Source organism: Perognathus longimembris, unplaced genomic scaffold, assembly GCF_023159225.1.
Source record: "Perognathus longimembris pacificus isolate PPM17 unplaced genomic scaffold, ASM2315922v1 HiC_scaffold_5425, whole genome shotgun sequence".
NCBI classification, from domain to species: domain Eukaryota; kingdom Metazoa; phylum Chordata; class Mammalia; order Rodentia; family Heteromyidae; genus Perognathus; species Perognathus longimembris.
In genome coordinates, this window is record NW_025960851.1 from 230,485 (window position 1) to 246,267 (window position 15,783).

The 15,783-nt window shown below is 49.7% G+C and overlaps 1 non-coding gene across 1 annotated transcript; it reads right to left on the reverse strand.

The window, feature by feature from the left end:
• Positions 1–14,716: 14,716 nt before the first annotated feature.
• Trnaa-agc lies at positions 14,717–14,800 on the reverse strand. Its single transcript has one exon. It is a non-coding gene; the product is annotated as a tRNA-Ala (tRNA).
• Positions 14,801–15,783: the final 983 nt, after the last annotated feature.

The following is a 15,783-nucleotide window of genomic DNA, read 5'->3' on the forward strand; positions in this document are numbered from 1 at the left end:
GCCGCGGGGGCAACAAAAGCTCCCTCCTGACCTTGGCCTGTGGTGGAAATGGAGGGGAGGGCCAGGCCGCGCTGTGACTGCCAGTGTCCCCACGGGGCTCTCACTGGCACTGAGCAAATGTCCATATCCGTACAGCGCAAATGGCACTGTCTTTAGCCTTTATGTTTGCCATCAACGTTGTCCTTGGACTCCATAGCTCTGTAGAGGTCTGTGCTAGGAGCTCAACACCGAACTGTGCAGCCGAGCCTCGTGGCTGTGGGCTTGTTCCAAAATGTACAGCGAGGAGTTTCAGATTCCATCAAGATATAAAAGTTGATGGAAGTTTTCATTTTCTTTCCCATTAAAAGCAACAGTTGTCTCAGCACAAACCCCCAAGAAATCATAGTGCCTTGAAGAGGAATCCGAGGGAGGGTAGAGCGCAGACCGTGGGTCCTACGGTCACGCTTCCTGACTGGAAAGAAGCGCTCTCTCTGTGGGTTGCTCTGGGCTCTGTGTGGCAATGCCAGGCACCTGGAGGTGTCTGCTCATAGGAAGCCCTGATCATCATCGGCTACTCACGGTCATTGCTATTACGTAACAGTCATTGTGTTGTCTTTTTAACAGGCTCCTTTCTTGTAACAGGTTGGGAGGGCAAAAGCGTTTGAAATGGAGGGGGTTAGTATTCTGAACCCTAAACTAGGCAGATTTGACAGAAGATGTCAGTTTTGGACACACGCAGCTCATCCGGGAAGGCAGGCCACAAGAAGCCTCCTGGCAGTGGGTCGCAGTTTCTTGAGGAAAACTCCAGGCTCTGAGCACCCTTTTCTGTCGGGATCCTCTGTAAAAGTGTGCTGGGAGCAGAAGGCAGCTTGGAGTCTGCTTGGCCCGTGGCCGGGGCTGCCTCTCACCGGCTCATGCCAGCCAGGGCCGTGCAGCAGGGGCAGGAAGTGGTGTCACCTGTCACCTGGACAGGATTGTATTCCCGTACAGGGGACCAGACGCCAGGACCCTGCTGTGCTGGGGAGAGCCTTGTGAAACCCCTTGGTCCTTGAGCTCAGTATGGGAAGAGGTTCTGGCGGCCAGGAGCTCTCCTTAGTAACTGTGTGCAATGGATTATGTACAGGAATTCAGAAGGATAAAACAAAAATGGAGGCCTCTCCTCCCCCCAGCTCCGCCACAGGCAGGATGACCCGCACGTCCTCATGCTGGCAAAGCTGCTTTCCATTCCCATCATCGTCCTTGTGGTTCCTCTCTTTTCTCCCTTTCCTCTGTCTTCCTTTCTTTGTTCCCCTTGCCTCGCCCCCCGTGTCCCCTCTCTCCTCGTCCCCAGAGGCTTGGCCTTCCCTTATCTTCCAGGATTTCTCCTCGTTCTCCAGTTAAACCCTTTTGAAGTGGTGCTTTTGTTCTGTGACGATGGCAAAGCACGTCCTCTTCCCGGAGCTGTGCTGGTGTTGTAGAATCTTCCAGAGCTCTAGCGTTTCTTCCCTGCACCTGCAGGGGGCAGGAGCAGCCTGGCCTCCGCTGGCCCAGCATGCAGCTCCCTGTGCAGCCATTGTCCCTCGTCACCCCCAGTGTGGCCCGATGCTTAACCTCGTGAATACTGTCCATTTCCTCAGTGGTGACAGCCCTCTTCCTGTTGGGCCCAGCCTGGCTGGTAAGTCAACTGAAAGCCGGGATCCTGACCTAGGAATTCAGCCTTGAAAAGGAGATCTGGATGTGTGCCACGTCCTGGAGGAACTACGCAGACATCATACTAAGTGGAAGAAACCAGCCACAGAAGGCCGAAGTGCCCAGGGCAGTCACCGTGATGGAGACCCGTATGGATCGGTGCTCGCTGGGCTGAGACGGTGGGGGGAAGGGGGTAGTATTAATGGCTGCAGGGCTTCACTTAGAAGATGGGAAGTTGACGTAGGTGGTGGTAGTGATTGCACAGCAGTGGCAATGCACTTACTGAATGGTGAAAACGGGACTAGCGCATAGCTCACATGGTAGAGCACCACCTGTGAGGCCCTGAATTCAAACCTCAGAGCTACCTCCCTCACACCCCCCAGATAGATATAATCAATTAAAATAGTAAATTTCATGTTGTGTATTGAACCACAATTTTTTTTTTTTTTTGCCAGTCCTGGGCTTGGACTCAGGGCCTGAGCACTGTCCCTGGCTTCTTTTAGTTCAAGGCTAGCGCTCTGCCTCTTGAGCCACAGTGCCAGTTCCAGCTTTATCTGTTTATGTGGTGTTTAGGAGTCGAACCCAGGGCTTCCTGCATGCTAGGCAACCACTGTACCCCTAAGCCAAGTTGTGAGGAGAAAGTACTGTTGTCTGTGCTGTCTGCAAGGGACTTTTTCCTTGGGTTCTAAGATTTGGCTGTTCTCTTGAGCTTACAGCACTGTGGCTGCATTCTGTGTCTCAATGACAGTTTTAATAGGACATTCTCCACGGAACCTCGTAATACTTGCTATAATAGGAATAAATAACTCTTTAAAATACAGTAGCTTGACAAAGCATCTGTTTTCTTGCTATTTGTATGAGGAGTGGGTTTCAAGAGTTCTGTGTCATACCTGCTAGCCAGCTAGAGCCAGGGGTGAATCAAAGTTCATACTTGGAGCCTCAGGAGCCCCACTTCATCCAGAAGTGTGACTGCTCTGTCACCTGCTCCCCAGGAAGCCGCACCCCTGCTTGTTCTACTTTGTCATAGCACAGACTTGCTAATGGGAGGCTCTCCGGGGCCTTTGAATGCTTGGTGCATGTTTTGATTTTTCTCTTGTACTCTTTTCTATTTATAAAATAATGTTAATAAGAGAGTTATAAGCTATACACCAAAAAAAAAGCATTAGGTGGAATTTTCCAGGCCTCTGTTCTCTCAGACAGCAAGCGTGTCTCTCAGACATTTGTTGCATGGAACAGGGACCCGGGCAGTGTGGAAACACTGTGGCGTCCTTGCAGCGGCCGTGGCTCAGTGAGTGTCCTCCGCACACACCTCCTCCTTCACACTTGCGTCTTCCGGCTGCCTCTCCAGATGCCACGTGGCTGCTGTGGGCTGTGATCAAGCGCGATAGCCAGTTTGATACACTGGCACGTTCACATTGTGAAATCTTAATAGGAAAAACCCCACAAATTCAAAATTAAATAAATGCAAAATGGCAAACCAATAACTGATAAGTTACAGCCTAGAAACTACATAATACCTGCTGATGCATAATAAAATTAGACATGTGAGTGAAAAAATGAGCTGAGTATTCAGTGAAAGATTATTCACATGGCAGACTTTTCATATTTAAAACTCACACAAAAACCTATAAGATTGGGCTGGGGGTATGGCCTAGTGGCAAGAGTACTCGCCTCGTATACATGAGGTCCTAGGTTCAATTCCCCAGCACCACATATACAGAAAAAAACGGCCAGAAGGGGCGCTGTGGCTCAAGTGGCAGAGTGCTAGCCTTGAGCAAAAAGAAGCCAGGGACAGTGCTCAGGCCCTGAGTCCAAGCCCCAGGACTGGCCAAAAAAACCAAAAAAAAAACAACCCCAAAACCTATAAGATGTATTCTCTCTTCTTAGCACATTTGAAAATCATTCTTAAATTCTGTATTTTCCTCATGGAAATGTAATTCCTGTCCCTGCTCGTTCCTTTTAGGACAGAAGAGTGAAGATGGTGCTTATCAAATGGACAGGAGAATATTTTCTTGATGTGAATGAAAAGACAACAGCTTTCTCAAATCTTAGATTTCTATCATTTGCCTAAAATGTGTCCTAGGACCTTGGGTTATGCCTGACCTTCCTCTTATATGCATACCAGGGGCAGATAGACGATAGATATCTATATGATAATGAGAGATAAAGCATATGAAAGCATATGGCGTTTATTTCCCTGGTAAACTGTGTTACACAGACCCTCATGTTTCCCTGTGTACATTTGCATTGCTCACACGGGAACACAGGCATGCTACCCACAGAGGAGGTAACAGAAACTGCCAAAGCCTCCTGGAAGGTGAAACCACAAGCTGCAAAGGTTTCTTGCCAGGGAAAAGTGTAGAAATGACAGCGCCACCTGTTGTTCCAACCAAGAGTTCTTCAGGTTCATTTGACTGTAGGGACAAACACTGGGTTTCAATTTCTCCTCTCCTCACTTGGAGACTCTTTAACTCCTCATTTTTAATTCCACATATTCACTATAAAATATCCCCTTATGTGCTAATGACAGGTGAAAAAGTAAGAAGGTGTTTTAGAGTAAACCTGTCGTCCTGCAAGGGATGGGCAGCCACAGTTGGTTGATCATGATACTGATAGCCAACACCACTGCTTCATTATGACATTGATAGCCAGTACCCACTACTTCTCTGCCATCTGCACATTTGGAGCTCTGTCCTCCTGCTGGAAGACAAGGATAGGTCTCGGGGTATTACAACTGGGTGAGGTTTGTGCAGTGAGCCAAATGTGAACTTAGCGTGAGGGGACTTTCTGGCAGGTGTTGGGGGGAGGGGTTATCAAGCCACTTGAACTTGTGCTGTAGTTCCCATAACCATCATAGAATTCAGTGGCTTAGCAGAAGTCAGGAACTCAGTTGAAATGCAGAGGGAGGGCTGAGTAGGAAGATAACACAGGCTAAGGACAGGACTGGGCCTGGTTGGAATCCAGGCTGTGGTTTAGACTCATTTCCCAACATTCCAGCGTCTGGACCCTGTGCGTGGGCCTCATGAGTAAGGATGCCTACCTCCTGTGGACAGAGTAGTTGGATCTCTGACACCACTCCCCACTTTCTTGCAGTCCTGTCTAAATTGCTTGCGGGTGGGGCAATCCCCTACTTACTGTTGAACTTCAAGTTATCTTATTGAGAGCTTATGCCACTGGTGACTTGGATATTGGTATTTTTGAATTTTTACAAAAGCAAAATTTTAGCCAGAATAGAAGAAAACATGGCACCAGTATGAAGTTATTGATGGGAATTTTCAGGTCATCCACTTTTGGCAAATGCCTAAGCTTGGTTTACCCATCTGTAAGATGGGAAAATCATGCCAGGGCAGATCAGAAGGTGGATTCTCAGTATGTGTGTGTGTGTGTGTGTGTGTGTGTGTGTGTGTGTGTGTGTGTGAGTTTATCTTGCTAGTGTTCTATTAAGCTCTAAATTTATAAAGGTATTTACAGTATAGGTTTCTATTCCAAGTTCACTGTTAGACTTTCCTGGTCCTGGGCCACATGTGCTGACCAGGCTGACAGAATGACCTCTCCAGTCCTTTTCTGATCTCATAATTCTGGGAGCTTTGGGCCTTCTCTGCTTTCCTATTGTTGTACCAAAATACTGAGGCTAATTGCTTTGTAAAATGTGTATTTAATATACATTTTTAGAGGCCGAAAGTCCAAGATAAAGTGGCCTCCTGCACAAACTAAGAGAGCCTCTAAGAGGCCAGCATTTATCTTCGGCCGTGACCAAGTCCTCTCTTGGGAGGCCCCCCTCACCCCTTCAGTGTCCACCCATTTCTGTGTTCTTACCTTGGGGAGCAAGCTTCCAGCACATGGATGATATCTGAACCATCAATGCAATCTCCAAAAACTTCAGATTAACATATAAACTAAGACAAAGACAGCTGGGATCACAGATCTGCACCGCCCTGTCCAGCTTACTTCTATTGAGATGGATCTTGTGTACTTTTCTGCTCAGGCTGCCCTTGAATCACAGTCCTCCTGTTTTCAGTCTCCCAAGGAGAATTCTAGGCATGAGCCACTGACACCTCGCTATCCAAGAAATATTTTAAGATGAGGTCTGTTTCTTTTCTTCCCTATCTGGATTTGCTTTATTGTATTGTTCATTCTATGACCAGGCAAAGATAATTCACTGAGTGTTGGCCAAAAATACACTCAGATTTCTCCTGCAAGCACTTGTTTAAGTAAACTAAAGTAGTAGCAGATGAAGAAATGAGTTTTGATCGACTTGTTTAATTCTCTTTCTGGCACCAGCGGGCTCCTGGATGCACATCTATCTGGCCACTTACTGGCAGGCACCTCTGTCCAAGGGCAGAATCGCAGTTCACTCTTCCTGCTGCAGTCAGAGCTTAGCTCCTCTCTGTGCACTGCTGCATCTCTGCTGCAAAGTCTTCTAGAGAACTGCTAAAAGAAGAAGAAAGCAAACACAGAGGTCACCACTGAGGTCCATCTTTATCCTGCCATGACCAAATTATTGCCCCTAAGAGAAAAAGGCTTGTTCTCTATTATGGTTCTCCTCAGAAATCTAGAAAAGGAGAGGAACTTCTTATTCTTCTTGATTCCCATTGTTGTTTTTAATTCATTATTTCTTCCAGTCTTTATTAATAACAATAATATCAAGAGAACCTTCCAACAGCCTTATAAAATACATGATTTTCTTTGAGACAATACAACTCCCAGTAGCTTCTTCCTCCTCATTTTTGTTACCCAAGGTTCTGGGGTGTTTTTCTGCCCTCTTGTTGAACAGAAACACTAAGACCCACTCCAAGAGCCTGAGACTTGCTTTGCATTCCCTTCTGTACTACCAGATGTAGGTGGTCTGGCTTGAAATCTAAAATGATTTCTACCCTGTTGTATATGCAAACAATGAATGTTTTTCTTCTTTTCTGTATACATATGTCTGTCTTGTCTGTGTATATATACAATCACAGAGTAACAAGACTCTAGTTAAAAACATGGATTGGTAAATATTTCCATGCTAGCCTTAAGCAAAAAGAAGCCAGGGACAGTGCTCAGGCCCTGAGTCCCAAGCCACAGGACTGGCAAAAAAATAAATAAAAAGTGAAAAGGACACTGAAGAAGAGTAGAGAAATTAAGATCTCTAGTTGGAGGATGTTCTCTATCAAAACCAGCCTGGGCTAAGCAGCTGAACTCTGTCTGTGTCAGTCCCCTCTCAAGAGCTGGTAGAGTGATTGGCACTTAGTACTGTGGACTTAGCTGTGTCCACTTAGCTCACAGGTTTCCAGCTCACAGGAGAACACTGCCACGGTGGAGCACAGTGGCTTGCACGCACCGTTCACGTTATACAGGGTTGATCTTTGCTAGGTGTTGACCAAGTAGGGCCCGGCATTTCCCAGCCACATGGTTTCCCTTGCCTTTCACCCAAGGGGAGACTTGCTGAGTGATTTGCCTAGAATCACACTCTGCAGGTGGAACTTGAAATGGAGCCTAATTCTTCATCTCCGCTGGAATGTCTCATCGAGGGACGGTGCCTGGGTCCCTGGGGATGCTCTGCGCGCGTAGCCTAAGCAGAGCTATCACTGGTACACCAAGGACAAAGGGCAGACTCCTGTTTTGAAAACAAATGATCTTGACATTCTAATAAAGAAATAAATGAGGCATGTTGGAGTGGAGATGAGGCCTAATGGGAGGGAGGACAAACAGGGAGGAAAGGTGGGCAAATCCAGTTCTAATACTCTGAGTACGCAGGTGAAGATGGAAGTAGGACGCGCAAGGCTGGTCCACGCCAGGGGCAGTGGGGAGAACGGTGGAGGGGGACGCTCTGCGCCGCGTATATAAACAGACACGGCAAATTGAAGCTCCTCGGGGCCACTGGTTGACAATTAAAACAAAACACAGAGAGGCACTAGAGCAAGTTGTATGCGTGAGCCACAGGTCCACAGAACTGGTCTGTGTCCTCATCTTCCAGTGCCTGAGCGTGCGCACGCACACACACACACACGCACACACACACACACATGCACACACACACACACGCGCACACACGGCATGAGAGAGAGCTGTCTCGTCCCTCTTCCTTCTCCGCAGGCTGTCTTGTCCTGCTCCGACTCCGGCTCTCCCTGGCGAGGAGAGCTGGCTCCCGGGGCCTGTGCAAGCAGCCTACTCGCCTCCGGCTCCGGGAAGCTTTCACACAGACCTGTGGAGACAGCTCAGCTTCCACAGGCCCTGCTGTGTCTTCCCCTGTGGATTCCAGCCTGTGAGCGGAGCTGCAGGACATCCCAGATAGCCGCGCTGGCCGCTTTCCACCGCACACCCCAGCGAGCAAGTGTGGACGGGGACCAGGTCTGCAAGGGCCTCTTGGGTATGGAGGGAGCTTGGCTCTTGCCTCTTCCTTGCCATCAAGATTTGAGGTGTGCAGCCTCTACTTCCCATACCCTAGCTCCCTCCTGTGTCCTAGTTAGCTCATACGCCTCAGCACCTGGGCCCCAGCTCTGAGGAGCGGGAGAGAGATGAAACGACTTCATTTTTCTTGCCTAGCCGGCATCACACTTGTTCTGCCCAACGTGTCACACCCGCTTCTCTCTTTGGAGTACAAGTTGTTCCACAATGTATTTCTGTGACACTGGCCCCCTCCCTCCCTCCCTCCCTCCCCTTTTTTCTCTCTCTGGGCCCTGCATAAAGCCTGGTGTATTAAGGCATCACTAGTTCCTTAGAGTGTTTGGGTAAAATAACCAACCAATAAGCCACAGCTGTTCTATATTGGCTCCTTTTTTGAACCTTAATAGGAATTTGAGGAACGATTGTGATTTTTCCATCATAATTTAGTTGTTAAAACGAGTCAAATTTGGTGTAAAGTTCTAATCTTGAATCAAGCTCAAGTCTGGCTCCCCATCGTAGCTTGGGCTAACGCTCCAGGAGCTTCTAGGAGGGGTGGGTCTGCGTCTTCTGCACCTCCTGCTTCTTAAGCCGAGCTAGCGCCTGTGTGGTGGGAGTTGGTAGGAGCCGTGTCCTCCGTGGGGAAGGAGCTAGCTGGCCTGTCTGTGGCAGGGCCCCACACGCGGGTTCAGAGCGTAACGCTTGGGTGCTGCGGTCGCTGTGTCCTCTCTCTCCCCAGCCCTCCACCGCGCAGTTGTTGGGCGAAGGAGCTTGGCGCGCCTCCCCCTGGTCACCTCCGCGCTCAGGCTGCACCACGCCCCGCTACCTTCGGTGCCCTCCATTCGTTCCTTGGGCTGTATGTGCATTTGCAAACAAAACAAACAGTGACATGAGGCCCACACCACTGCCTTCCTGCCAGCTCCCGTCCTCCCCTCCCTGCTCCAGCGGGGGGAAAGCTGACCCCGCACATCTTAGACTCTGAGTTCCCCACAGGCCCACAACAAATGCACCAAATGCACATTCCGAGACTGAGCAGGACAAGTGTGCCTGGGGCACTGAGGGCCAGCCCTGCTCAGTCCCCTGGGGAGGGCGGCGACACACCAGAGACGTCCAGAGGAGTGTCGCTGAGGCACTGAGGGCCACCCCCGCTCAGTCCCCTGGGGAGGGCCACCCCTGCTCAGTCCCCCTGCGGAGGGCTCCAGACATACAAGGCCACCAGAGACATCCAGAGGGGGTGCCGCTGAGTGACCATGGCAGGAAGTGGGAAGGACCTGGCCTTTCTTCATCCAGACCTTCACAGCTTCCGTGATTCTAGGTGTGTGTGGTTTCAGTGTAAGCACTATGTGTGCATTGCACTTCTGTAACATCATTTTTACATCTTCTCACCTGGCCTTGTTGGCTAGTTGCAGGAAACTGGGCCAGGTGCTGGAACTCAGCGGGGAGGAGAGGTGTGGAGTGTGCATATCACCTCAACCTAAGCCTCATGCAGCCTTTGTAGATACCGTTGACTAGCTTCATGTATTTTAACCTTCCCCTTCCCCTCCCCCTTCCCCTTCCCCTCCCCCTTCCCCTTCCCCTCCCCCTTCCCCTTCCCCTCCCCCTTCCCCTTCCCCTTCCCCTCCCCCTTCCCCTTCCCCTCCCCCTTCCCCTTCCCCTTCCCCTTCCCCTTCCCCTTCCCCTTTCCCTTCCCCTTCCCCTTCCCCTTCCCCTTTCTTTCTTTTCTTTTTAAGCAGTTCTGGGCTTTAAACTCAGGTCTTGACGCTTTTTAGGCCAACACTCCACCATTTAAACCGCAACTCTAAAGCCCTTTGCTCTGGTTATTTGTTTGTTAGGATTTCACTTGTTTCTGCAGGCTAGCCTGACCCTCCTAGTAATGCTTCCAGTTGTAGCGGTGATGACGGGCATGAACCGCCATGCCCAGCTCTTGGTTGAAGTGCTGTCTTGCAAACTTTTTTTGCCTTGTCTGGACTCAAGGTTCATTTCTCCTTATCTCAGGCATGAGACTGTGAGATTATAGGCACCAGTCCACACCAAGCTGACTGTCCCCACTTTAGAGGAACACACTGATGCTCGGAGAAGGCGTCTAAAGCCAGACACCTGGTTAAGTGGAAAACTAGGATTGAAAATCAAATCCAGATCCAATTGGAGCATTCTACCATGTGGAAGCCCCTCTCAGCTACAGGTTTTCTTTGCTACTGAGAGAAAGATCCTTGTTCTAATGCGAGTCCAGGACGATGAGAGTAGTTTAGGTTAGCCCTGTGGGACTCATTGGCTGTGGCCAGGAGGAGCCCATGTTTGTCTGACATCTTTCTTAATTCACATTTTTGGTGCAACTCTTTCCCCTTAAGAATGGCAACTCATTGTTCCCTCTCCTGTTTCTGGCAGAGTCTGTGTCTAGCGAGTCTCCCGACCCACGGGAATGGCATGTGCTACTTCTCATTGATTGGGCTGCTCCTTGCCCACCGCAGCCAGGGCAGGGACCCCCTACAGAACTTGCTCATCAGGCTCTCTGGGCTCCACAGATACTCTGCTGTGTGGAAGCCTAATAAAAGCCTGGAAAGGTTATTTTGTTTAAATTCTTTCCTTGAAGTTCCTTTGGCTCGGGAGGCAGGTTGGGAGTCATACCAGAACAGTTTCATAGTTGCAGTATAATTGGTAGACTGTAATTCATGGCCATTAAATTGCTTCCTTTGAAGTATAAGAAAAGCCAGAAGAACTTTTATGACCCTTTAACCCACAAGATTATAGTACACATGAATTAAAGTCAAGTGTGTTATGTACTCTCCCAGGTACATGGCTGGCAAAATTCCATCTGTGCCCTCGTGCTTATTAATTGGTTGACTTTCAAGTGAAAACTGCAGTGGGGGAGGCATCAGACTCTTGGGAGGCTTTTATTCTTGATTTTGAATTCTTATAAAACATATCAGAGGTGCAAATAGCATTGTGGTAGCTGGACTAAGCCCAGGAATGGTATTCCTCCGCTGGGTCTGTTCAGGCTGGGCAGCACGAAAGCGCCCGTCTACACTCAGCACCTCTGTATGTCAGCACCATGGGGCCATTCTGTGCCCCTACCCCATGGAGTCCTCACGAGGAACCTGGGCGGCAGCGTGGCCATCCCCATTTTACAGACGGCACTGGGAGAGGGAAGAGGAATTCCGCAGCATTCTGAGGTCTCTCTGTAGTGGCAGTGACTAAACTCCAGTTGAGAATCTAAGCCAGAGTTGGCAAGCGTGCTCTCTGCCCCCGCCCCCGTGTTGCTTCCCAGAAGTTGACCCTGCGGATGCAGAACCCTCCACGGCATGGGTAGAGCCCGTGTCCTTATACAGTCCTCAGATGATTCACATTCTGCTTTTGTGCTTAAACAATTTCCTGGAAAATTGTGGGGCCAAAGAAATGCAGCAGCAATGCATACTAATGTTTCATGGCTCAACATCTGAGATAGTTACAGCTTCTGTCATAAACCTGTACATGTTTCGTGACATTGATCTATCTCTACAATTTAAACATACACTCAAAGGAGATGCCAGCCGAAAAAATAAGAAAGGATTATACGCTTCACAAAGCACATCTTTAAAAAGCAACGTGCTTTTCATCAAAGATCTCAGTGATCTGGTTGGAAAGTGGTGGGTAGGAAACACCGTGATGAAGATTGCACTCGGAGGGAGGGAATGCACAGGAAGAAGCAAAGTGGCAATCCCAGTTGTATGTACTCTGTCATCGGAATTTACTACCTGCGATACTTAAGCTAAGTCCCACCACTCCGCTAGATGGCGCCATGGTTGCACAGATCACTGATGCCCCGCCAGGGGGCTGAGAAGTAGGCATGGCTTTCTGGTGGGGTGGTCCAAAGCTTCGGGAAGTGGAGGGAGAGCCCTGCGGTGGAGCAGAACGTTTCTCAGCACCTTGTCAGATCCTCTGTTGCTGCACCTTGTCGTGTGGCGTTAGTTGCCCCTTTAGCTGGAGCATACGGCTCCCCAAAGCCCGTGCTGCCGTCCTCTGCCTGGAGACTTCCTGAGAAACACAGTCTGTGGTGCAGTGGCAGAGGCGTTTCTACTGGGCCCTATGGCTGAACCAGACAAGGGCTGGCGTGAGGATGCTCCTCTCGCCTCGCGTGCCTGGCCTGGCCTCTGTGGGCTGCTTCTCTGTACAGAGAAGCAAAAGTGACGGCTGAGGGTCTAAGCACCGTAACCGTGACGGGGAAGGCCTCTGCAGGGGACAGCGCGTCCACGCGCCTCCTGGGTGGGAGAGGTCAGAGCCAGGAGCCCAGGGCTTTCATCATAGAGGCCGTTCCCCACCAGTGCGGTGCTCTGTGCTGAGTAGCTGCTGTCCCGGGGCAGAGCTTCTTTGTTAGTTTGGGCTGTATCCTGACGACTGCAGCCAGAGCGGGCCCTGAGTGACCACCACCCGTCTTCCCCAAGGAGGAGCGTGGAGAGCGTTTGGGATATAGCAGTCTTCCTCCTCCAACTTCCGTCATGCCACATGGAATTAGGGTTGTTTCCATCTTCAAATCCCAGCTGTGGTGGCAAATAGGCTTCTGGACTATGGTGAAAGCAGTTGACATAAAGACTGCCTGCCTGCAAAATGCAGAGTTCCTCTCATGTCTCTCCTATAGCTCCTGCAGCAGAGAGGCTTCCACAACAATTACGTCCTGCTAAGACTCAAGATGGAAAAGGTGATCTTGGGAATCAAATTCTAGGTAGGGAGACAGGTTTGGACTTGCCTGGCAGAATCTTCTTGGTGCAGTTCATCTTCTATTGACATGAAATTTCCTCACTAGGCAGCTTTCTAGGGTGTCGTTTAATTCACACTATCGAGTTGTAAGAAGTTCAGGTGAATGGGTTGGCAGGCAGTGTTTGGGACTGGCGGGTGGGACCCTGAATGTGGTTCTGCCTGGGGCCTTAGGGTATCCCTGCTGTTTGCCTTGCCCTCCCCCTTTGCCCGAGCTAAGGGACACGGGGCCTCCTTCCTGAGACTTGGGGGGAGTGGCGTGACATGTTTATTGCTGCAGTGGCTCTTGCCCCCACGGGACTTGAAAAGGGAAGTGCAGCTTTCCTCAGATGAAGGAAAGCACCCTGAGTTATGCAGACACCCAGTGTCCGGGAAAAGTCTCCCACTGCCGAATTTATCACAGTGCATGTGGGTAACAACACCCACTCAGACTGGGTGATGTCAGATGTGGTTTTGACTCCTGCAGTGCTGTAGCTTACCAGACGGGATGACTAATTCAGCCAATAACCAGTGATCATGGTAAGATTCATAATCATTATATTTGAGATCTCTGTTACCCGGTTTAGTGAAGTCTCTAAAAATGAAATTCCATAATGGCTTTTGACCCTGTTGCAAGAGAATAGGCTGCTGTTGAAATGTGTGTGTGTGTGTGTGTGTGTGCACGTGCGCGCGCACGCGCGTGCAAGAGAAACAGGGCAGACTTGCATTGTCCATTGGCTTTTGGGGTTAGGAAGTTTCATCTTCCGTCCGGGGACAGGGCTGGTGCTCCAGGGCTTGTAGAGAAACCATAGGTGGGAATTCCCTGCAGCCTGCCATCTCGCCTGTGCCCACACGTGCCGTTTCCATCCTTCCGACATGTTCTTCTCTCTTTTCCCATCTCTTCTGGGAAGAATTTTTTTTTTTGGGGGGGGGCCAGTCCTGGGGCTTGGACTCAGGGCCTGGGCACTGTCCCTGGCTTCTTTTTGCTCAAGGCTAACACTCTGCCACTTGAGCCACAGCGCCACTTCTGGCCGTTTTCTGTATATGTGGTGCTGGGGAATTGAACCCAGGGCCTCATGTATATGAGGCAAGCACTCTTGCCACTAGGCCATATCCCCAGTCCCTGGGAAGAATTTTTAAAAACCCCAAAACTCTGACCTACTGGTATGCTGTCACGTGACCCCCCGGGCTGGTGGAGGGCAGGGAGCAGGGCTGGGTGCCGGGAACCAGGTAGCTGTTTGTTCATATCTGTCTCATCACAATGCCTTCATTGAAAGTGTAAGTGCCAGGTTTATGTATCTTATCATCATCAAGAATTTTTATTCTGGAGAATTAGGCAAGAGACGTCTTCAGTCAACTACTATTTAGTGCCAAGTAGGAGTCAGGAGCAGTCACACCCTGTCTCTGGCTTGCATAACAAGCCTGCGAGGCGGTGGACCAGTCTCATCTTCCAACCAGGGCTCAAGCCCCACAGCGAGCCCGCCGGCACCTGGCCTCTGCCTGGCAGAAAACCCTCAGTTCCTGTTAAGCGGAGAAGAGGAAGAAGTCATCCAGTCGGGACTTAAAACCATGTCTGTCACCTGAAATCCAGTGCTCCTGCTGCTTTTCTGTTGGTTTTGCTGGAGGCGACTGGGATCCGTTTAAGAGATGAGAAGTATTTAATGCCAGTTGCTCAACATGTATGTTTGACTTCGAAATGAAGACAATATATTGACTCTATCTTAACCTCTTGTTCTTCTGATTCACTTAGTGGTTAAAACTACAGTTTCTGGGTGTAGATTTCTGAGTATACATGGAGGCCTTGTCACTTCCTAGCTCGTGACCCTGGACGAGTTCTTACCTTCCTTGTGTCTCCAGACCCTAACTTGTAGGCCGATGGAGAACCTACACGTGGTCTTGGGGGTGCTGTGGGGAGTCTCCCGCATGCGTGGTTGCCACAGCAGTTGGTTATGCTGACACTGCCCTCTGTGTGTATGTTCTGGTTTTGTTTGCTTTATTATGGCAGTGGTGGGAATTGAACCCACAGCCTCCTGCATGCTAGGCAGGCACTATACTTCTAAGCCACACTTTCACCCTCTCTGCCTTTTGGAATATGTCATTGTCATATAGTTCTGTCTCTCCTTTTCTTGAAAACACCGTCTTGACTAAACTTTAATTTCCACATTGACTTCTCCCTTCTATTTTCATTTTAGATTTTCTTGCAATATACTGTAGATAACTTGAAATGTATCATTTTGACCATGTAGGATTTGTTGTTGTTTTTTGTGCTGGGGGTTGACCCCAGCTTGGAGCATGCGAAGTGTGTACCGGCCGTCAGCCACACCTTCAGGCCCTGTTCTCACCCACGGTGAGCATGTAACTTGGTGACATTTCCACCAGACTTTCCTATTGGCCTTCCATGGACACTCAGCCCCCTGCCGCGAGCGTCGCAGGCCCTCTCCTCCCTCACCCCCCGCTCGCCCCATGTCTGTGAATCCGGCAGCCTCCCGGCCTCTCGTCGGTAGCCTTCTGTAGTGCTGGCTCCGTTGAGCCTGGCTCCCTTCACTTAGCACGATGCCCTCAAGGTTCATCCGTGCCGTAGCGTGTGTCCTCACATATACGAGTAGTGTACATATGGCCACGTGTGACTATGTTAATTCATAATCTGTTCATAGACTTAGGTAGCCTCCACCTGTTGGTGAACAATTGATGATTTACCAATACTTTTACAAATGCCAATAAGTGAGTTTTAGTTTAACTGGCTGCTTTCAAGGTATTTACCTAGAGCAGAATGGCCAGATCTTAGGGTGGTGTTTGAGAACTGTCATCTTCTCCAGTAGCCCCGCTGGTTTACCACCTCCCGGTCTCCCTCCATCCTCGCCGTGCTTACCGTCCTAGGTGGTGGTGTGCCACGTGTCTCGGGGTCGTTACGTAGTCTCTTCATGGGATCCGAGCTAGCAAATAAGAGGAAGTGACTTCTCATGCACATTAAAGACTTCACACTATTTCTGATAGGATTCTCTAGCTAGGTGGCTGATGTAGAATTGTTGAACTAGCACTGTGTCTGTAGGTGCCTTCAGGCTCCAA